This window comes from Melozone crissalis, unplaced genomic scaffold, assembly GCF_028551555.1.
Source record: "Melozone crissalis strain CALT ecotype California unplaced genomic scaffold, PUWL_Pcris_2 ptg000002l_1, whole genome shotgun sequence".
Taxonomy (NCBI): Eukaryota; Metazoa; Chordata; class Aves; order Passeriformes; family Passerellidae; genus Melozone; species Melozone crissalis.
The window spans coordinates 19,631,860-19,651,040 of NW_026535780.1; positions in this window are offsets into that span (position 1 = coordinate 19,631,860).

Below are 19,181 nucleotides of genomic sequence, written 5' to 3' on the forward strand. Positions count from 1 at the left end.
TAGCAATGGTGCAACTCTTCTACTTGGCCTTTTCATGTCTTTGTTAATATGAGGACAGAAAACCAGATGTCTTTACATACAATATTTCTTCGCTGAATGGACCTGAGAAAATAATGTTTTTTCAGGGGCTATTTTGCAAACCTACGCTATCCATTATCCATTTAAAACTTTTTATAGCACAACCTCAGCAGTATAATGCCTATTAAAGAATGAGATCCTGCAAAATTATATATTTCTCAAGGCAGTTATCTAATAAAATACATGAGGTATTCTCATTAGATAGGAGGAGGCAGCCAAGGCTCTGGAACTACTCATTCCCAGGCCTGAATTTGTTTGAAAGTCTGATGCAATCTGATAGACTACAACAGAAACTCACCTTGGATACACATGCTAAGCATTACCCTCTGCAGGAACACAGCCCCTGCACAACACAAAAAGCCTGACACAGTCTAAAGGAAAATAAAGTAGGAAACAGGCATTATACAGACTTTCTGTTTACTGAATTTCACAAGCAAAGCAGAGTGTGCACCCTTCATGTTATTCCCAGAGTAGAACGGGATGTTCAAAAAATACTCTGGCTGAATATTTAGTGAACATTGAGAGACAAAGAATAAACAAAGGCCATATCTGCATTTCAAACTCTTTTTAACAATTAGACCAAATATAATATAGAAATCAAGTGAACAACCAGAGCAGCTACTGACACTTTCAGACAGATCACCACATCTAAATAGCTGATCTATAAATAGTCTGCTCACAGTATTGCAGCACATGCTGACCACACAGATGTGATCCTGCAAAGCAAGTACCAGAGATTGTACACAGCTGTTTTCACTTGGTTAAAGCCTGTGTGGTCTTTTCTCTAGTACAAAGTAATACTCTAAATTTTTTGAAAAAATTACAACTTCTACTGCATGGACTAATAGATTTTTTAATGTTAAATAGGCTCATTTTTGTCCTGGAAATTATCGGTGGCTCAATAAGCAAATAAAGGCTCTCAAAGAAACAAGCAAAGGAGTTTGCATAAAACATTAGGAAAATATTCCCAAAGCACTCCAGAAATTTCACAAGTTATTAATAATTTGACATTATTATGTATGATTTGTTGAACACACAAGCATGCTCGAGCAGACAGCAGGAACACCTACAACTGCCCAAGAGGCACACACTTCATCCAGGAGCCTTACTAAGCAGGGTGCTTTGTGTGAAGAGGTGCTCAGTATTCTTGGCTCTCACTGAAACCCTGGGAAGCTGAGGAGGCTCAGAGCTTGCAGAAGATGTACAGGGCATTGCAGAAGATGCTCAGCATTTAAGAGAATGGGAACAGTGGAACAAACTTTGGGTGATGCCATTCTCTCCCTGGGAGCCTCAAGAAAAATGGTTTCACTTTTCTCATGCTATCTGGGAGAAGTTTTAACATTTTTCTGTGCCCATGCTGCATCTTGGCAGTTTGCTGTGGAGGGAAACCAGAGCCTGACAAGAAGTAGCCCATGAGCCCCTCTGTGCCCAGGGCTCCCACTGCAGTGCCATCAGCTGGTGCTGGGCAGTGATCTGCTCCTTTCTGCCAGCGAGCCCCAGCCCATCAGCTTGTTCTCTTTGGGCTGCTTCTGAGGAGCCCCACAGCCTGTGTCAGTGTCCTGTGCATGAGCATGCTGTGGACCAGGCAGAAGGACTGGTGATAGAGCTTCCTGATGTTGGTGGCTTCCATGGCAGAGGAAAGCTGCTGTCTGTGGGAGATGTCCCAGCCCAGAGCTCTGCTCCTCTGCAGGGTTGCTCAGGCTGAGCCTTCACTGCTTGTCATGCCAACAGGAACATGGAACAGCACTGGGGAGGACAAAACAGTGCTTTGATCTACATGACAAAAACTCTATTTGCTAGCAATTGACAAATTGACAAAATCTTCTTCATCAAGGAGAAAAATAGATATGTGATTTCTGATTTCAGTTCCTGCAGTGTAAATGAGTTGCGCACATATTTGTATTTCTTCACAAAACTCCACTTGTTCTATTTGTTCTCTTTATTATATCTGTATTAGGACGTTGTCTTTCATTGTTATGTTCTCCACCCTCCTGTTATAATCAAGTCTTCTGCCCTTTGTTTATGTCATGCCTATTTTTCTTTAATTAGACCTTAATTATAGCCTGTGTCTATAACTTTCTGCCTTTGGCTGTTTACAGAAATGGTTTTCTGCCTCTCTCTCATACACACGTTTCACTCCTATTCTCCTTTAGATCTCAACTTCTATATACAGTCATCACCTTTTGAAAGTGCAAAGCAGGACAATTAGTCATTGTAACAAGTTTTCCAAGGCTGGAAGGTCACATTACAACTCTTAAACTTCAGTGGTTTAGATGTTTGGAGATGCAATGTGAAAAATGTCTTTGATCTTTTTATTGCCTTGGTAAACTTTTTATGGGGCAATCCATTTACCTAGTCCATTACAGAGCTCAATAAAATATTCTGTGTACAAAAATACTGCACTTCACCAACCAGATATATATATATACATACACATCTTTGCTCTGTAAAATTTACACTTCTGTGCAAAAGTCTAAAATATTTCATGAATAAGAATTGTTTTACCATCAAAGTCCCCCATTGCAGAAAATTAGTTATTACCTTATTTTCTCTTTACTTTTAATCCACAGTATTAAGCATCCTGTTTTGAAAGTCATGCCTCCCACTTACAGAAAATGGAACCTTAGACCTGGCAAGAGTGCAGCTGATGGAATTGTAAGCACAAGTTAAATGCTTGTTCATGAAGCCAGCCAGATCCACATATTTCTGTTCAGCTGTTACCCTATTTTTATGTCAAATTAGTCCCACAAAGGTACTTCAGTTTGCACACACTCCATTCTAAAAGACCAGACTTCAAAGATGAGTGCAAACTCACAACACAAACCAAGGCTGGAGCTGGAGTCACCAGTTTGGACTCCTCATTGCCAGACCCAATATATACATTAAAAGCATAAATATATACATGATACTGGCAGTGTCATCTTCTCTCACATCCAAAATGATCTGCTTTTGACTTCTAGACAGCAGAAAAGAAATTGCTGGCAATTACAAAACTGTGGATCCTGTTGATGATAGCCCCTTTGAACTAGCTCAGCTCCTGTCTGTGCCGCTTCAACGACATGAAGCAATCACAAAGGCAGCTTCTCTGCTCACAGAAGGTTCCTCTCCCAGATTGAGTAGCACTTTCCCACAGTCAACATAAGAAGCATGGAAGAGGGCAGACACTGGATTACATCTTCTCAGAATGTATGAAAATTTGGTTTCACTCCTCAGAGAGGACATCTCAAGGATCTGGACTAATCAGGACTGGAAGCAGCAGTGTGAGGCCAATGTGGAAGAAAATTTGCCTTTCCTGCCACTAGTATGAACAAGGGGAAGGTTGGGCTATGGGCTGATATTGGGCTATTCTCCTGATATAGCAGGAGAATACCCTCACCTTCAGTAGTCATCTCAGCCCCACACACCCAAGCGCTTTCCTGGTGGCAGCGCCCATGGCAGAGCTAGAAGTGAAAGAAGGTCATGGCTATTTTACTGCTTCAGCAATCATTTACTGTAGGCAGTTGCCTACTGTGTTTCTTTGGCAAGTTTGAAGTGAACAGAAGGTGGATAAGGCCTCAGTCAAACATCTGCTGACATCTTTGGAAGCCAGTTCACGTTTCAGTAACACTATGCTTTAAAAAATTGTTGAGGTGGCAGAAAGCCATCGCTGTCCTTGTTGTGTACCAAGGTTCATTTGTCCCAGCCTAAGAATACAGACTTTCCCTTTCTCAGCTACTGAGTTGACTGGATACTTCTCTTCCTTTCTTCCCTGTCTCTCATTTTTTGCCTTTGCTGTACCATTGTGCCTCCACTCCATCACAGGTTTATTTTCCTTTCTTCTCCACCTTGACTTATTTGCTCTACAGATGGACTTCTATGTAAGTTCCCTATCTCTGGTCACTGTTCCCCACTGCCCTGTGAGCTCTCTCATCCACTCTCCATCTGCTTCATGGGATTTCAGTCCTCCCAGGGTAGACTCATGGAGGCTTCCCAGCCCTCCATGCTAGAGGCAGTTGTACACATTACCATTCACACAGCTCATGGGACGCATCGCCTTTCTTCCTTCTTCCCCTGCTAATTCAGCAACTGGCCTGCATTATAGAGGCATGTTGGCTGCAAGAGGAAACATGGTCACATCAGCAATCTTTGAATTGGTAGGGTGAGAGGATGAACTGCAGTTACCTCATGTGCTCAGCAGATTTTAGGGGGAAAAATCCTGTGGAAAGCATGATATCTCAGAGGGTCACAGCAATTCACAGTGTTAGTGGCTTAGAGACATGTGAGGCTCTTATTTCCAATGCTGCCAGCATCATAAACCTTTACAAACACAAATTTACTAGGCAAACAAAAGGAAATAACAGCAGCCTAAAAAAAAAAAAAAGAATTCTATTAAGCAATGTGATCTTACAGGTATACCAGCATCAGTGCCCTAACTGCTGTTTAAACCATGAAGATTCTGTGGTCCTGGAGAAAATAAACAATTCCCCAGTAAGAACAAGCAGCAGCATGAGGCCACTAATTGAAAGCCTAGCTATGGTTCTGCAGTACACATTGTAATCCCACTAGGCATGATGTAAAACTCTTTTTATAAAGTTAGAAATGGATTTGAAAAGCTCAGAACCACAGGATATAAATATAAAATTATAGGATAAAATATTGCAATACTTCAGATACTATATAAATACAATTTTAAGACCTTTGGACCTATACTCTGCATTGCACTATCAATGTAGGAATGGATGAATTCATTGATTTCAGTGCTTAAATTCGTGTTGTCTCAAAAGAGAAAACAGAGCTCAGATTTAATCCAAGGAGATCACCCTCTGTAGCTGTATGTACCACAGTTGAGAGAATGTATACCGTATTTACCTCCAGTCCCCTTCAGAGGCAATATCCCTGTAAAGGAATTACTTACACTCAGCAATAATGTCAACATTTTAATTAATATAGAATGAATCTGATCTCTGTCAATCCCTGATAGGATCTAGTCAGGTGAAAGATCTGGAGATATGTACCAGTGGATATCAAAACAGTTAAACTGAATTTTGGCTGCAATTTTCCCTCCAGCTCTGCCCACTAGCACTAAAATAATATTTGTTAGATCTTTGGAAAAAATTTCAGGTACTGCAAACAGTAGTTAAAACAACTAAACAAGTCAACAAACTTTAATGAATGTCTGTATCTGATATAGCAAGAGAAGTAGAAGTTTTCTTTTCCTTTAAATCAAAAGCTGGACAGGTCAGGTCAGAGAAAAACTTCTGTGCAGAGTACATGCAATACCATGGCATGAGGCAAGTTATAAGCACTGTTCTCAGCTATCACACTGCAAGAACAATAGAGGGAAATTCATTATTTTATGCATGCTGTGCTCTAAACAAACAGTTTTTCCCCAAACTTATATAATGTCAATGCAAACTTTACTCATTCTGGAAGTGTGCTTAGATTTGCAGAAGTCATTCTTGATTCTAAATTCTGTACGCTAAAATTGATTTTCTTTTTGTGCCTTGATATAGAATTGTAGACTTATTAGGGCTAGAGAGGAGCTCTAAGATAATCAGGTCCAGTTGTTAACCTAACACCTCTGTGTTCACCAGTAAAGCCTGTCCTCAAGTGCCAAATCCACATGCCTTTTGAACACTTCCAGAGATAGTGAATCCATCGCTACTTCCTTGGGCATCCTGTTTCAATATCCAACCACCCTTTCAGTGAAGAAATTTTTTCCTAATCTAAACATCCCCTATTGCAACTTTAGGTCATTTGATCTCATTCTATTGCTTTTTACCTGGTAGAAAAGGCTGGCCCATGCCTGGCTACAGCCTCCTTTCAGGTATTTGAAGAGGGTGATAAGGGTCACCCTGAGCCTCCTGTTCTCCAGGCTAAAGACCTCCAGCTCCCTCAGCCACTCCTCACAGGACTTGTGCTCCAGCCCCTTCTCCAGCTCCGCTGCCCTTCTCTGGACACACTCCAGCCCCTCAGTGTTCTTCTTGTGGTATGGGGCCCAGAACTGGACACAGCACTCGAGGCACAGCCTGACCAGTGCCCAGTACAGGGGACAATCACTGTCCTGCTCCTGTTGGCCACACTATTGCTGACACAGGCCAGGATGCCATTGGCCTTCTTGAGCACATGGGCACACGCTGGCTCATGTTTAGCTGGCTGTCGTCTAGCACTCTTCTGCCAGGCAGCTCTTTGTCCTCTCATTCCCAAACCTGTAGCATTGTAAGAGGTTGATGTGACCCAAGTGCAGGACTCAGCACTTGGCCTTGTTGAACCTCACATTTGGCCTCAGCCCATTGATCCACCCTCTCCAGATCCCTCCACCCTGCAGAGCCTTCCTACCCTGCAGCAGATCAACCCTCCTGGTTGTTGTCTGTGAACTTACAGGAGGTAAAGTGCATTCTTTCAGTTTTATTATGTCTGCACATATATCTAGGACATTGGAAAGATGAATAAAATCCATCTCTTGCAATCAGGACTTAGGACATGAAATACTTCCTCAGTATGATGTTCCATATCATTCAGCCCATGAGATGTGACTGTGAGTTAACTCCAAAGTGCAGCCATGTGTCAGTGATGGCCTGAGTTCAGATGTTTGAGGCATGATCTAGCCCATTTCCTAGTCATGATCTAATTCTCCACCACAACCTTGAACACAGCCTCTCCCCATCACTATTCTTTAGCCCAGAAGTGAGTTTTAGCCTTGGTCTTAGATCTTTTGTCACCTGGACAAAGTGCAGAGATGATGCCTACCCTGTTAGTATCTTGCTGGAGACAAAGAACAAGTTCTTTAATTTCTCCATAATTTGGAGACTACAGTTTTGTGGTAAGGACTAAGGAGTCTTACCCTAGTATTATTGTAACAATATGAGGAAATTTGCTTTCTAAAACCAAAACAGTTCCTCTATTCAGCTTCACTCTCACTGAATTTCTCCCAGCTGGGTCCCCCACATGAAGCTCCTCTTGAGATACTGCTCAGTCCTATTCCTGATGGAAATGCCTTTCTCCACATCATTTTTGCAGTGCAGCCTCCCTGTACATAGCATATTGAGGCGTCGAGGTATAAAAATGAGAATATCTGTAGAGGCTTATGCCACTCATTCCCCATTCATTTTGAGCTTCTTGCTGAACTAAAAGGTGCCCTTTATATCATCCAGCAGACATGCCACCGAGTCATCTATCCCACTATATGACCCCCCAGGCACTCATTCACTTCATCTGAAGAGGAACTCTGTGCAGGGCAAAATGAATCTTAGTCCCACCCTCATAAAGATCCAGCACATACTGGGACATGGTGTGCATGTATTTATTGATACAGTAATCACAGCGAGTCACATTCTCTCTCTGTGTATTTAATGGAGACATTATTATTCTGCCCCCTTTGCCTCATTATAATAAAATCTTACCTTGGATTTAATAACTAAAATAAATCTGCTTGAGTCAGGCCAAGAGCTAAGTTAGTATTCTTCCTAAGGACCATCTTAGCAATGCAATGGAGAGATGACACTCTACATCAGCCAGCATATGATAACCTATCTTTAATTTCTCTCTGCTCTGGTGCTATTATCTCTTCTCTGCCACAGCTGCATGCTGCTATTGTCAGTGGTAAAGACAAGACATCTCTAATTAGAGGGCAGGATAAATTGCTTTTATCTACTTTTAACATGCTTTTACATGGCACCTGGTACACAAGTCTTAGCTAGGCAACGATAATTTGAAAAGCAAATCACTGCTTGGAGAAATATGATACATTTTAAAAAGAAAATTAAATGTATAGAATAGCAGAATCAACATATTGGAGATTGCTGAGCTTTAAAGCTGTCAGAAGTCTTGTATTCTTATGTTTTATATTGAGTTAAAATAAGCAATCACAGTCTATATACCCAGCAGTTTCTCTCCCTCTGTCTTTCTGGATGATCCAAAGAGCAAGCTGTGATTTTGGAACTATACATGCAACACAGCAAAGGCACCCTTGCCATACAGCAACTGTGTCTTCTCTGATGGTAAGTCCAACTGAGCAGTTTTAAAACATGCTCTACAGGATCAGCATTGACTCATGCGGAATCATCGCTGGAATGAACCCATTCACTACAGTAGAAGTCCACAATTACTGTTTTATATCATGCTTAATAAAAATGAAATGTTAAAAAATACAAATATTCAGTGACAAATGTTTATCTCTGGAGAACACAACTTATTAGCAAATTATTAACTTCTTCTAATGAGTGTCCTGTTACAGAAAAAAAAAAAACCACCGAAAATTAGCTAGAAAGGTCCAAAAATTACTGATCTTTTGGTAGCAGCAACTATCAAATATCAGTCAAGAATTTCATCTGTCTCTTACATCTCTGAGTTCAGTTCACATAGCTGGGAGTGCATGACTGCTGTACTAAAACCACACTGTTCAATCCCTTTGCTGATCATCAGAAAGTATCAAGTGCTCTCCCATGAAAGGCATTGCTACAGAGACATATATTCTTTATAATGCACTGTCAGTTGGCTTCATCTGCACTAGCAGAGTCAGGCAGAGCTCATACTTCTAACACATCCTCCAGGCTTTTGATTACACTTCCTTAAAAATCTGTTGAGCTTGTCGATTGTTAGGAGCTTTCTGAGATGTAAAAATTTCATAGATCCAAATGATGACTGGGCCAAATTATTTATTTGCTATTTACTGCAACTTAGCAGTTTGGAAAGTCTATAGAAACATCCAAGAGTGACAGCTTGCTGGGAAAAGCTCAGTAGAGCTTCTGCTGTTAGTTTAATGAAAGGGGAATCTCTTTGCCTCCAGACTATGATTTCTGGAGGCCCAATTTTCTCCTGTGGTGGTGTACTCATTACTAAACACGCTCACGGAGCTGTAGTCTGCAGCAAGTACCAGTTGCTGTCTATCAGATTTCCAAGTACAGAGCTGATAAAACAGGGTCAGGGAAAACATCCCAGGCTGGAATAGGGCTGTAGTCACATTGCATGAGTTTCCAGCTAATTATGAAGTTGTAAGGGTCTTGTTTTCCTTAGCTCATTTGCATGAAATGTTCTGCCAAGAGAAACCACTTGCTCTCTATGTGCTTTAATTTGTAAGCTAGGTGGCCTTCTATTTGAGCCCAGATTGGGTCAGAAACAAAGAAAACAAAGCAGTTTCACCAGGCCATATACTGTTAATTTCTCAAAGCCTCCATAAACTGTAAAAGAGATGGTGTGCACATGGAGCCACTCACCAGAGCAGCCAGGCTGCAGCAGGCGCAGCAAGAAGGGCGATGGGAGAGGAGAGGCAGCGCCAGCGTGGTGGAGGTGGCCCAGGGTAATAAGGAGAGCTTTGCAGGGAGACTGAGCCCCTGTTAATGACCTTGCTCGTGCTTAGGGAAGAAACGCAAAATCAGGAAACCAACTTTTCTTTCAACTTCAAAAGGGAGTAAATTTTAAGAACAGGTTGAGAAAAAATACCTCAGTGATAGCCTGTAATAATACGCAAGGCAAAAAATGCTTGACTGGGATATCTTAGCAGATACTGAGCAAAACTATGAAGTACAGGGGGCAAGATACTTATAACAATGTTTGATGACTTATGCAAATCACAAATTTAAAAAGTGAAAATGCAATTTAATTGTCTGTTTCTAATACAAGCAAAATATTTTAAAAACAAGTCGAATATAACAATATTGCTTAGAAAGTCAAGCACTTAGAAATCAGAAAATGCATTTTCTGAAAGTGTAGTAATACAGTCTCTGGTAACCTCATCAAAAACCATTTTTGCATGGGATTCTGATTTCACTTAGGGCATGAAGTAGATCATGCTTCCTCAGTTAATGAACAACTAGCCATTCTTCTTCCTCCTGTCCCATTTGCAGCCCCCTGACGCATACTATTCAAACAACCTTTGAAAATCAGAATGATTAATGTTTCTCCGGTGCTCATCACAATGTTATCCAAATCTTGTTTAATCACACTTATCTTCATAACAGCCTTGTGAAGTGATGGAGCGGCTACTCTTTATGTTTCAGCTGGGGACATGAGGCATAGATGGTAATCCTGGAGCGTCTGCTGATGCAGGGCACCCAACCTGAGACCTGTGAGACCACTTTTTTTGATTAGTTGGCATTATCTTGCTCTCTGCACATTCAAAACAAAACTATTGTTGATGTCATTTGGAGTGATGAGCTTTGAGTTCACAAAGATCCGTCTCGGGCCAAAACCCTTAAAAGGCAAATTAGTGCGGAAGCTCTGCTTAGTTTATCTGCTTCAGAATCACTTGGGTATGTGTTGTAGAGATGAGAACTGAATCTACTTCTTTCCATAGGTATGTAGATATTAGTGCATTGATGTACACACACATATACACAAAAATGTGTATATACATTAATTTTTAATATTTTTTTTCCCCTGAGGAAGGAGACAAACTACGCTATTACAGATAATAAGTATTGAACAACAGAAAACAAGGATGGCAAGGATTTACTACCTAAACACTGCATAATATTTGGCATAACTCTGTTGCTTTGGGCTAATTTTAAATTATAAAGCTTTTCTCTGATTCTCAGTTTGCTTCTTTTAACATATTGGTATTGTTTTCTTGGAACATATCCCTCATATTTTTTCATCTGACTTTGGTCTCCTTGAGGCATTTTTACCCTGAGAATACCTAAGTGAACAAAAGGATCAGATTAGATGGAAGAAACAAATTCAGCAATAGACAGCAACAAGCACTTTGCAGTACTTATCATCAGTGAAGAAGGTCTACATCTTTCCAAGATAAATAAGCAAAGAGAAAACCAATGTAAATACAGGGATAACCTCAATTAATTTAATGCTACAGACAGAAAATGTACTTTTTCAGGAAGCAACACTGACAAAATCTTCTTCAACAGGAGAGTAACATTGTTCTAAATAAAGAATTCTAAGTGCTTCGTCTTCATCTGCTTGGATAAGTTTTTGTTCAAAATACGTAAAATTGGCCAAGCCGTATTTGAAAATTAAAGCTGATATTTATGCTAATAAAATATAATGTATAAATATGAAAAAGAGGTTAATTTTTCCTTCACATTTGTAAAGTTTTAGGACATTGTTTTCCTACATGGGTAGTGGGCACACAATAAAGATATTTATATTTTCTCTGCTGCAAGATAACATGACACAGTAATGTACACATGTAACTTGCATTGGTATCTACATATCAACCTAAAAAGGCTCATCGTCCTTATTAGACTTAATTAGATCCAGCCACAACTGCCAATTAAGCTGTCATTTAAACATAGAACCAAATGTATGGATCAGATACACAACTTTAATTGAAATTAGTCAGTTCTAGTTGCACTTTTTTCCAAAAAATTGTCTTCCTCGCCAAAGGATATATTAATTTTAGCTTTAATTTTTGCCAATTCACTGTGAATGCTAAAAATAAAAATGGATAAATTCAAAAAGGAGATATTGTTGGAAAAATAGGAATGTATATGGTCTTTATTATTTATGAGTGACTAGGGAGTCCAGGCAGAAGGAAAAGTTTGCACTTACAAAGCAAACCATATACCTCAGAAATATCTTGAGCTTTGAGACAGAGGGTGTTTGTTCAGTTAAAACATACATATAAAATCATGCAAAATTACATTTCTAGTCAGTTCAACACATAAAAACTTGAGTAAAATCCTGCAATAGACTAAGCATGATCCAACAAATGGACCTTTTCTTGTCGGAGTGATTCTCATACAAAGTCCACTCTTGGTGACACTTTCTGGGATGGCAACACAAAGTAAGAAAAATATAAATTTTGAAAAATCAGAATTCCATCAATCTAAGCACAGTTCAAATACATCTGTTGACTTTCAACACCAGTGTCTAAGCTGAATTTGAGATTTTTGATGGAAGTTAACATGCTTGGCTGGCAAACTCCCCCAGCAAACAGAATCCCTAACACATAAAAATATCCATCCTCCTATCCACTACAAATTTTAGAAGGCACATTTCACATTGGCTATGCTCACACTGAAATGATTTGCAAACAAAAACTGGAAAAAAAATCTAGCTGTTACAAAGACTCACAATTTTTTGTTTCTGAGTAGAATCGTACCTTTGGTTATAAAAAGCCTCCTGATTTAAAACATACATCAAGCTGATGATTCACATTCTTGAAGAGCATTTTGCACAAGTATTAAAGTGTCTAGTACTACTTGCAAATGTGGTGATGGTGGACTATTGATGCTGCAGCTCATACTGATTCAGCTCCTGTGTTACTGGCACTAGAAGCACGGTTTTCAGCTCAGGTAGAACCATTAATCCAGAGACAGCAGCTTTGAAACTGATCCAGGCACAGAAAATTTTATACAAATTCCCTCATGATAGAGAAAGCTACATTTATCCATCTTCAACTTTTTACCAAAGAATGATAAAAATTCAGATCAACCTCATTGCAGCAAAGCAGGAGAAGAGGGCTTTTCTAAGAGGAAAGTCTACAGGTTGAGGAAGTTTTTTTTTTTTTGTTCCCTCCTCCCCAAACAGCTTTCTAAAGTGGAGACACAGGGAAAAGATGACAAGCAGGCATAGAAAAGATTTATTTCTGGTCAAGGTTCCAAGCCATCCATCAATTGCTCACATGAAGCCTGATTTAGGCACTTAAGCAAGTGAGGGAGGAAAGTGGATGGGAAAAGGAAATGTCTTGTTGCATTCAATATTCATTCAATAGCCAAAAGGCTATTCATATGATGGAAAATAATCTCTCTGATAATCTTTTCCCCACATAGTTTGGTATGTAAAATGACCATAATTTCTATGATAGAAGCTGACTTTTAGGTAAATGTTCCAGCCTCAAATGTCCAGGTTTAGTCTAAAGTTCTACCTTTTCATATGGCACCTTTTACACACAACACCTCCCCCCTCTTTGGCAAGTTTTCTGGATTTTGGGACTGTGAATTTAATCTGGATTTGGTTGCTTGGGATCCTCCCTCCACGTAAGCTGGAGCCATCAAGAACTTTTTATAGATCTCTGAACTGTCTTTTCCACTGTGAAATGCATTTGTGGTTTTCACCTTGTCAAGCTGTGTCACAGTGGGTATCAACCACAGCTGGTGCTGGGCAAAAGAAGATTTACAGGAGAATGGCCTCATGGTATTCCCTCTCTACAGCAGGACACACCACCACAGCCCTGGCTGCAATGTGAAAGTTGTTTCTTGCTCCTAGACAAGGGAATCTAACCCCTTAATAACTTTCCCAGGGCTAGACAGCAGTGTCAGGTTTTCTCTGTGAGCTTTCCTTAAGAATAGCAGAAACAGACAAAATTTCCTGTAAAAACATATGTACATAGTAAAAATTATGACCAAAAAATGTCTTTCCAAGACAAACAATCCACAGCACCATTACCTTTGAGAGTTCAGGTATGTATTCTCATATGTAGGTAAATCTGGTTTGCAACTCTGAATGATTCACAAATTAATGACCTTAACTCTTTTTACAAAATTGCAAACTTCCATGAAAAGAATTACACCAATTTCTTTCCTTACCATGTTTTTCTAAATCACAGAAATCAAAAACTCTGACATTGCTTCATCTGAGAATGTTTTCTTTCCTGAAATTCATATTTAGACAACATATTTATTTTTTAAAAGCCTTGCTTTTTTGAGATTGAACTTGAACTCTACTTACTGGTAAGTCTGCATTTACTAGGCTAGCAGCTAAAAATAACACATGAGGAAAGAAGTCGTGTGGAACAAGTCAGGGCACAACACAAACATCAAGAAATAAAATTCCTTGCAATATTCTGAACTCATAAAGAAGAAGTTAAAGTTCATGGTCACAGAAGAAAAAACTTGCACAAATCCTAATATGGTAGACTAACTATTACTATAAATTGAAATGCAGCCTACTCCAAAATATTCTTTGCATAGTAGTATGCCAGTATGGCAATATAAGTAAAGATGGGCAGCTGATCAGGTCACCACTTTTTACACACTCTGATTGTTGTAAGGTCTTTCCTGGATTTATGCAGGACTGGTAGCAGAATTTAAAGATACTGATAAAAATGTAGAAAACCACTACCATGAATAAAACCACCCAAATGAGCTTCAATTTGACAAACAGTTCAGAAATCAGTTGATTTCAGTCAAAACTCTTCATAAAATTGAAAAGACAATAAGTTCTGCTGGACTGCAGCATTATCTATTGCTTGCAAAGTGCTTTGAAGTTTTTAGGAAAAGCTTGATCAGCAAGATATTAAAATATAAATAAGCCGCAACGTGAAGTTTGCATATTGAGAGCATTTCAAGTTAGAGATGGGTAAAACAATTTTTACTGAACTTTTAATGGTGAGAAACAAAGGTCCACAAGAGTCAGTTCTGTGAGATCTTCAACTTACTATATCTTCCCTAACAGCAGTAAGTCATCATCTTGAAAATATTAATAGAATATTTCCAGTATTAGACATAACTATGATATTACTACCACAGCCCTCTGCAATAATTCTAAGGAAAATTATTCCATTTATGGTAGTTTTCTAATAATTAAATTTCAAATTAGAACATTTATTTCTGAATCTTCTTTGCCATGTGGTTAAAAATTCTGCTTTTACCCAGTTTTGCTTCAAAATAGGAAGGCTAAGACTCTCAGGCTGCCTGCTCAGAAAGAGCCATGTGCTGCATTGTGTAGCTGACTGGTGTATACATAAATAACAGGGCAGGATAAAGTGGATTTGTGAATGGACCTAATCATGTGCACATGCAAACCAAGAACAGTGGCCTTTTATACTGCTGTTTGTGCAACACAAGTCATGGAAATGTGAAGCATAAATGTGCTGCTGCCTTTGGGCTACTGAGTAGCTATGGCACAACAATTCATCTCAAATTAAATGGCTCCAAAGACACAAAATAAGCATGTCATTCACCTGCCAGCCCTTCCTTTATTATGCCTGATGCCATCATGCTGTATTCTTCCACTGTGGGTGGACTGTTTGCACCGCTGCTGGTCTGCCCCTGGCTGCAGCAGTATCACTGAATTTTCTTTCAGCAAAACTGCTTTTATTTGGCAGCATCATGACATCTATCACAAGAGTCAAGAGCAAGTCCTTTTTGCTGCTTTGCCAAGATCTTGAAACTCACCTCCGTGTACAGTGAGCAATTTTGCCCTGAGCTAATGCCATTCTTGACCTATCTAAGAATACTGAGAATCAAACCACTCTCTCTTGGGAGCGGCAGATTTAGCAGAATAATATCAAACTCATCGAATCACCATGGCAGCAGAAAGAGAGACAGAGTTCTACTGAGTGAAAATATCTACAAATTGGAGGCAAGGACACAGGGAAAAATACCCTCTTCCCTCCCTTCCTCCACAAATACTTCATAAAGAAGTTCTAGAAAATAACTGTGAGGAGGGAAAGCTTTATCATTGCAGTTGGGGTGAGTGAGAGCCATCGAACAAAAGTCATGAGGCCTAGGGGGAGCCCAGGGGAGGTTAATCAGTTTATCTGTGCACACATGCAGGATGTGGCTGGAGATTATTCAGGCAGCAACTTAGTGCCTGTGATCCCTATCTCTGATGTTAGCTCAGGTGAGTTGGAGAACACCTGAAACATCTCAACTGGTTTGGCCCACTAATCATTCAGAGCACGGTTGTAGCACCCTCATTAACACATTTAAATCAAGCTGGCTACTGAGAAAATAAGCTGCACAGCAAAGTAAACAGTGAAAGAATTTGAGCTGTTATCAGCTCTTCTTATATGCAAAGTATTAATTGATGGAAAAGCTACACTCTGGTAAAGTTTAAAAACAGACTTGCTGTTCCCTTCATAAGCAATCAAAAAGAAATATAATTACCCAGAAGTAAGGCAAGAAAAGAGGTGAGAAATGGATGTGGTCCTCTCTCCTTAGGTGGCTGCTGCTCACCTGTGAGATCTGGGATGGAGGACTGATGTCCAACTGTATCAGGTCTGCATAGGAACCACTACACAACCTACATCTCATCCATCCAGCTGCAAACCTGCTTCATGCTGTACACACAGTATTAATGTATTCCTTCAAAATCCACAGGGAATAAGATAATAACCTAAATACAGGACTGGCTGTTCTGATGCTTGAACTGATGCACAGGAAGAAGGACAGAAATAACTGAGGGAACACTGCCTCCTAATTTGCAATGAGGTGTCAGTGAGGCTTGCAGTCCCCCAAATTCCCTGGAACCCAAGAGAGTTTCGGCTCACTGCCGTGGCTGGTTGTGTCAGGGAGCAGAAGGAGGGCAGCAGGAGGGCACAACTCACAGAGGAAGGAACACATTGCAGTTTTGTGTGGTGAGCATGTTCATTTTAATTGCTGGGGAACAATGCTACTCCACACCACCCACGGCTTGGGCCTGTGGCTTAGTGGCACAGTCTGTCCCTACACATGCAATATGGCTTGCTTGTTTTTTATTACTTTTAACATTGACTTTACAATGAGCAATTTAACAGTTTCCTTGCCTGTCTTGGAGTGACACTTGCACGTTGCTTTCACTGTAGCTTTTTGTAATTGGAAGGCTGTGTTTCTTCCACCCATGACTCTTGCCAGTTTGGAAGGAAACTGCAGAGGAGTTTTTGGTGCCCTGAGATACTACCTCAGGCAAGCAGCTGCCTACTTTGCACTTCAGACAGTTCAACACTAATGTAGGGTTAAAAAGCACTCTTCATACATTGGGAACACACTGATAGTAAATCTGTGCTATTTTTAAATAATCACAATGAAAAACAATGTCATATTTTCCCTGATGCTGGCATACAACTGAACCTTACATAGGGTTCCCCTTCTTGGAACAATTTTTTACTAGTCTTGATTTGTTTAAACTGCTTTGGTGCATGATTTGATGGAATGTGTGGAGCAGAAGGAAACTTTGGATTGAATGCCAGATGCCTGCTTCATTCCTCTAACCTACAGTGTTATTAAAATATTACCAACTGGTTCTCAAGATCTATCCACTGCAACAACTTAAAAATAATTTGGATATCAGTATTTTTGCTTACTGTTGTGTTGTGATTGTTGTCTCTGTTGTCACAAGTATGAATATCAGGTAATGGGTACCATTCATTTTTGTAGTTAGTAGTTTTCCTGGGGTGCTAGTGACAGGAGAAATGTATGCATTAAAACAAGCGTGATGGAAAGCAGCTCTCTTTATAATTTCAGCCCAGCTGCTGTATTGATGGATACAATCTTTACCACATGCTCCAGGTGGCTTCTAATGCCTGACTCCCTGCAGAAACCTCTATTTACACATCTTAAACCACTTATTGGATTTGAACAGGATTTTTCAGCCTGAGTGCAGTAACAGTGTTCACTTATGTAATATTTGTAAATCCTGGCTTTACATTTCACTCACCAGACTATCTTCAGAGGTATTCAACAGGGCCTTTATGTGGTCTGATTCTTGCTTTTTAGTGAGATCCCGTCAACATGTATGGCTACAAAGAGTATTGCTAAATTTATTTTCCATCATTGTCAGGGGTTTACAATGAAGTGCAACTCAATTAATCAGCCCTTGCTGAATAGTGCTTTTCTTTGTCACCAGATTTCATATAAAATTCATCTGAAAGCTTTGTATTCAAAGTTCACAAAGGTTAACCTTTATTCAGGGCATGCATCTCCAAAGGCTCTAATCAACTTGTCTACTGTTGTTTAAAACTTCACTTACTACTGTACCAGTTGCTTTGAATTATTGTGTTTGAGATCTTTATTTGGTGCCTGAGTGACTGAACAGAGACACTGAAGGCTGAAAAATAAAGGGCTTTTATAATTATGGATGGGTAGAGCACTTACTAAAGGTTATATATTCCATCTTATCTTATGCCTTACAACTGTCCACCACCCAGATATTTACTGTATGCTTTGTAGCTGTGCAATAAAACTTCAAGTGTTCTCATTGCCCCAGTAATTCTGTGCACAGCCCAGATCTTGTATAATGTTTAAGGGACTTAATAATAAGTTAGTGTACTAATTAGTGGAGACAACAGCAGACACCCATGATTTATAGCAAATGCCCAACAGATGATTACACTGCTGAACCACAAGTAAATCTTTTCAGCAGTGAGCCTTTACAATTAATTGCACATCAGTATACTTATTTTGCTCCTTTATATGAAAGAAAAGGGGGAAAGATGAAAATGTTCCCTTTGAAAGGTGGACCTTATGGTGGCTGCAGGTGTTTCTGCTGATAGAAGGCATTGGTATGCAGAAACATAACCATTTTCAGATAGGATAAACTTCTATTCCTGTCTTCCTTTGTTTAGTATGAAATATTATTCTCCACTTGAGTGATGTTCGCATTCCTTTCCAACACAGTTGGTTTGATTTGTCACTTGAATACAATGACATACATATCAATGATCCATTACATGAGCTAACATATTTGGGATTCTTGAAGGTGAGAATGCAAGGGGACAGCAATCTGACAACATTTTTTTAAATTTCAGTGTAAATTGCACATCAGCATTCTTGAAACTTTCTTCTGAGTGGGGTTTTTTGGTTGTTTGTTTTTTGGGGTTTTTTTTCCTCATTTTAGCTGTAATGTTCCAAATCTTATTTAAGGCAAACTGAGAGATAAGGAAATCTGACAGAGGGGAGGAGACAAAGAATTTCAAAAAGTAAAAATAATGGAAAGTTTCTAACAACATACTTTTTGCAAAGAATATATTTCTTCTTTAGAGAAATAGGTTTCTCCATTGATATAATAGAAAATTGAAGACTATCCACAGTAACCATTTTTCAAGCAACACTACTATATTCACAAGGCTGCTAATGACATGCTTCATGGCTTCAGGGCAAATCAATTAATCTGAACATCAATATCTCCATCTGTGAAATGAATATAATAATTCTTCCCTTTTTCTTAATTAATTTGCCATATTTTCTCTCCTTGCTTGCCAAGTGCCCATAGCATTCATTGTGGAGGTCTAATTCTGGGGAGCGAGAGGGGCTGACCAGCAGAGAGGTCAAGAACACAAGGTTTGGTCCAAAGCGCTCCTAAATAGTGGGGACATCCCCAAGAGGTCTTTTTTCTGCTTGCCATAGGGTAACACTGTTCTATGGAGTCCAGGGGTAAGATTTCTTGCCATGACATCCAGCCCACTCTGAGCCTGTCTTTTGGTCAGTGGCCAGTGTTGTCCATCTTTGCTGGACATCTGCGCATGA